Consider the following 5,133-nt stretch of genomic DNA (forward strand, 5'->3'; position numbering starts at 1 on the left):
CTGGTCAAGAGAACAAGGTATGTAAACTTTTAAAATCTTTGTATGGGTTGAAACAAGCACCAAAACAGTGGCATGAAAAACTAGATAATGTATTGCTATGTGATGGTTTTTCACCTAATGATGTTGATAAATATGTGTACTCTAAATTTGAAAATGGTGATTGCGTTATTATATGTTTGCATGTGGATGACATGTTAATTTTTGGTACATGCAATGAAATTGTTGCTAGAACTAAATTATTTCTAGGATCAAATTTTGAAATGAAAGACATGGGTGAAGCCAATATAATTTTAGGTGTTAGAATAATAAGGAAGGGAGATAGTATATTACTATCCCAAGAACAATACATCGAGAAACTTCTTAAAAAGTTTGGATATTATGATTTCAAACCCGTGAGTACCCCTTATGATGCTAACTCTAAATTAATGAAAAATAGAGGAGAATCGTTATCTCAGCCTCAATATGCCTAGATTATTGGGAGCTTACTGCACTTGATGAGCTTTTCTAGACCTGATATTGCTTATGCAGTAGGTAGACTGAGTAGGTACACTCAATGTCCAAATCAAGAACATTAGGATGCCCTTTCCAGGCTTATGAGATATTTAAAAGGTTCAATGGATTATGCCATTGAATATAGTGGATTTCCCGCTGTACTAGAAGGATACAGTGATGCTAACTGGATCTCTGATTCATATGAGACAAAATCCACTAGTGGTTATGTATTCACACTTGGGGGTGGTGCGATTACATGGAGATCAGCCAAACAAACAATTATTGCAAGATCAACAATGGAATCTGAGTTTGTGGCTCTTGAGATGGCTGGTAGTGAGGCTGAGTGGTTGAAAAACTTCTTAGCAAACATTCCACTAGGAACGAAACCAACCCCATCGGTGTCTATACACAGTGATTGCTAATCGGCAATAGCTATAGCTAAAAACAAGAATTACAATGGAAAGAATAGACATATCCAATTGAGACACAATTTGGTGAAGCAGCTGCTAAAGAGTGAAATTATTTCCATTGACTATGTGAAGTCAGAACGGAATCTAGCAGATCCTCTGACAAAACCCTTGGGAAGAAATATGATTTTAGAAACATCGAGGGGAATGGGACTTAAGCCACTTGCAAACAAACAAGTGATGGTAACCCAACCTTTGTGATTGGAGATCTCATGAATAAGGTTCATATGGGTAAAAACAAGTCACTTGTTAGTTCTGATAGCACTAATTTGATTTTAAATCAAATATATCCGTTCCTATGGTGTGTGAAAGTGCTAGAGACTGCATTATTGAGAGGCTAAACTTTGTAATTAATCAAAGTTTTTAATGATTTTCATATCCCTTATGGGTGGTGTATGATTTGCAGCATACACTTGATGAAATCACCTATATGAGTGTCAAGTGGGGCCGCTTGCATGAGATCTTGGCATGATCTCTAGAGCACTCATGAATACCGGGCAAATGCATAGCCTAGTAAGCGCATCACAACGATAACAACAAGGATTGTGGGGGTGTACTGTGATTGATAAACCTCTAACACACTCAAGTGTCTTTGGTTCATATAGCTTGCTATACCAAATACACTGTGTGTTAAGTTTCTCGATCTAGGACTGGTTCATATAGCTTGTTATACCAGCTCTGATGCATTACATCTTATAAAACCCAGGATTTTATTTTTTCTTTTTTTCAATCATTGTTTCTTATCTTTTGCAATATGTGGGGGATTGTTATTATTTAATATAATATTGCAAAAGTTGTGCCATCAAAAGCGGAGGCTTTTTCTCGAACTTGGACTGCAAGCTTGCTTCAACGGCTACTTTTGAAGATATTTCTAACGTGCATTGCATCCAACGTTTACTTCCCGCAAGTATCGTAGAAGTTGCAGAACGTGGCTTGGGGTTTTCTTTGCACTGTTGCTCATTCACCCACAAGGNTCGGGATTTATCCTCAACGTAAGGCACAAAATTTTTCCCGTTGCATTTGGGCCTTGGGCCAATTTATCTTGATTTCCCACTTTATAAATAGAGCGACTTTGCTCATTCCAAATCAATCAACTCTCTCATTCTCTTATTCTCTTTTGTGTTCTTTTCTTTCTTTTATCTCTCAAAAATTATTCTGGGTTTATCTTATTCTCCTCAAAGGAGATCCTTGCTAGTTCTGAGATCCTCAGAGATTGCTCTGAGAAGTTCCTGTTGTATCCTAGGGGGCTTGCGCAATACACGGCGGATAAGTCCTTTAGGACAGTTCTCTACACGCCTCAGGAAATTTTGTTCGTGGTTCTGTCAGCTTTTCTACAACAGTTGTTGCATCTCCTACAACTTCTGTTGTTGCATCCTGATCATCTCAATTGGGTTTTCTGTAATCACGTTTCTCGTGGTCACCATTGGGTGTCAAGTCACCCGGCTCCACGGTGAACGCTGAAATGTTTCAGTTGCGAGGTCAAGTTACACCTCCACAGTTTGTCTCGTAGGTCGTCCGGTTCCATCTCTCGATGTCTTCTTCTTCGAATACCGTCCGGTCGGGTACCTACCAAAGGTTCTCCGACACTCAAGTCAGTATACAGTTCACATAGTAAATATAGGACAATATTAAATGTGTAGTAAATGTGAATCACCTACCTCATACATTTAACCTGTATTTATAATTTTTATCATGAGCTTATGATTAATAAAATTTTAATCACGACTCAATTCTGACCCAAGGACCTTAATTGTATCTTACCTTAATCCCATTATAACATGAATGTTAGTGATGGATGTTCGAGGTGAGATGACCGGTTATGGCTTTTCGAGACAATTCTGCAACCGTTTGATCCATGCCGTACTCTTCTTCAACTGGTTCATCTAGTACATTAATTATTTAAAAATGTATTATTTTTATGAATGAATGGAATACATCCATTTATAAATATAAAAAAATGTTAATGAATGTATTAAATTATATTCTTATTAACTAAATAGATCAGATTGCATCAAAATAACTTAATAACTTTGTTATTTGAAATAAAATATATATTCGATAGATCCAAATTTTAAGATACAATAAATTTATTATTCAGAACCCTACCCAATAAGACAGAGACCAATACCTAACTAGAAAACGACGGTGCCATGGAGGGAAAATCTTAAAGGGATATAAGTGGTCGGGTGCCTTAGGCAAAGGTGGGTCCTCAAAGGGACTCCATTTGGCTTGAATAATAATAACATAAACACTAATAATTCTTTCTTAGAAGCTACTGCGAGCCAGAGAACAAATCAAGGGTCGACAACCGACGACGAACACAGGATTCAAATTGAAAAAAACATACATTGCAGAGGTTTGATAAAAATATTGTCCACCCCAACACCGCCCAGTAGATTCTGATCATACAAAATTAATCCAATGACATAGGAATTTGTTTCAGATCTCTTTCCCATTTCGTTGCGCGCCGCAGTCACGTTGGCAGTGTCGCGCATGCGTATATACGTCTGTTAGTACCATTTTATATATTTGGCCTTATATTGGCTAAGCACTGAAATTTCTTTCTTTACCCATTATGTAGGGTGCCTGGTTTTACATCGTTGTTAACCTATGTGGCTGCCAAGTTCCAACACAGAAACACCAGTCAATAACCACATGGATCTCATCAACTTTTCTGGATTTAAAACTTTTTCTATATATTTTATCAGTTGTGAATTATTTGTGAAAATTAAAATTGGATAATATCCAAGGGTCCATCTTCAACCCATCTCCTCACACCAAATTATGTACTCCAACTTAGAATTATATACATGCGGTGGTTGGTTTGATAGTAAGTTCAAGAAAAAAAAAATCCAACACACAATATTTTTATTTGAGATATGCTTTAAATGACCCTATTAGTATATTAATAAAATTTGAGTGGACTTAATTTTACTAAACTTTGCTTAAATTTACATTCACTCTTGTAAATAAGATCTATATATGTATACTATTAAAAAATTTATTAAATAGAGATAAAATTAATTTATAATATATAAATAATGTAAACTTTTTATTTTAAATGGTAATTCTGTGATATTGAATTAAATTTAGAATCTATTTTTTATCAAAATTATATATTATTGTCTAATTCCTTATTTTGTTTGATCTATTTATTCATTAACTATCACACTATATATTAACATCTAGTTCCACACATAAACTTAAAAATATCGACTAAAGATAAAATCAATTCAAATATATAAATGAATACATATTTCAATCAATTTTAAATAGTTAAATTAGACTTAAAACTCATTTCTTAATAATAAATAAAAGTTATCTCATTTTTAAATTAATCACTTAAAAAATATTTAAATATAATATATCAAAATATAAGTGATAAAAAAATAATATTCTCTCGTTCCATTTTATCTGTCATTTCAAGTTAATGACTGCAAAACAATAAATGAACTAATTTAATCTTTTATACTAAAATATATGAAAATCTTGTCTATGAATAATTAAGATACTATGTTTCTGACCAATCTATATACATGCATGATTGTGAGATAATATTCGTGGCTATCTTTTGGTTTGTGAATAAGAATGAAAAAAGTTAGATTCGGTTGGGCTAAGTATTTGTTGAGATAATATTAAAATAAAAGTGTAAGATTGTGTTAAAAAATAAAGAAGAAAACTAATAAAAGATGCACAGTAAAATGACTAAGCAGATGCAAAGAATCGGTTTGTTGCTTCCCCATGCGCACAGCAGGAGCAGACAATTATTTGGACTTCAGACGACAGATCTTGCTTTGAATTCTGAAGAAACTGGACCCAAGAAATTAATGTACTTCTCCGTAATATATTTGATCCTGCCAAACTTTTTATAATAAGAAATGAATAATATTGGTCTTCAAAGGACTTTTTAATTTGAAAAATATATTTTGACACTATTTTGATATTGACACGTGTCAAAATGTGATTGAACGATTTCAAATTAAAAAAGAAACTTTGATTTTTTTTTTTCAAATATATCCTTGTTTCAACTTTTTTAATTTGAAATCGTTCAACCATGTTTTAACACGTATACAGTATTAAAATAATATCAAAAATTAGTGTGAAAATATCATTTTCCTTCTAATTTTGTTTTCTTGCATGCATCATTGCTCTATATATGAAAGGAAAACTTTGA

This window comes from Vigna radiata, chromosome 5 (assembly GCF_000741045.1).
Source record: "Vigna radiata var. radiata cultivar VC1973A chromosome 5, Vradiata_ver6, whole genome shotgun sequence".
In the NCBI taxonomy this organism is placed as follows: Eukaryota; Viridiplantae; Streptophyta; class Magnoliopsida; order Fabales; family Fabaceae; genus Vigna; species Vigna radiata.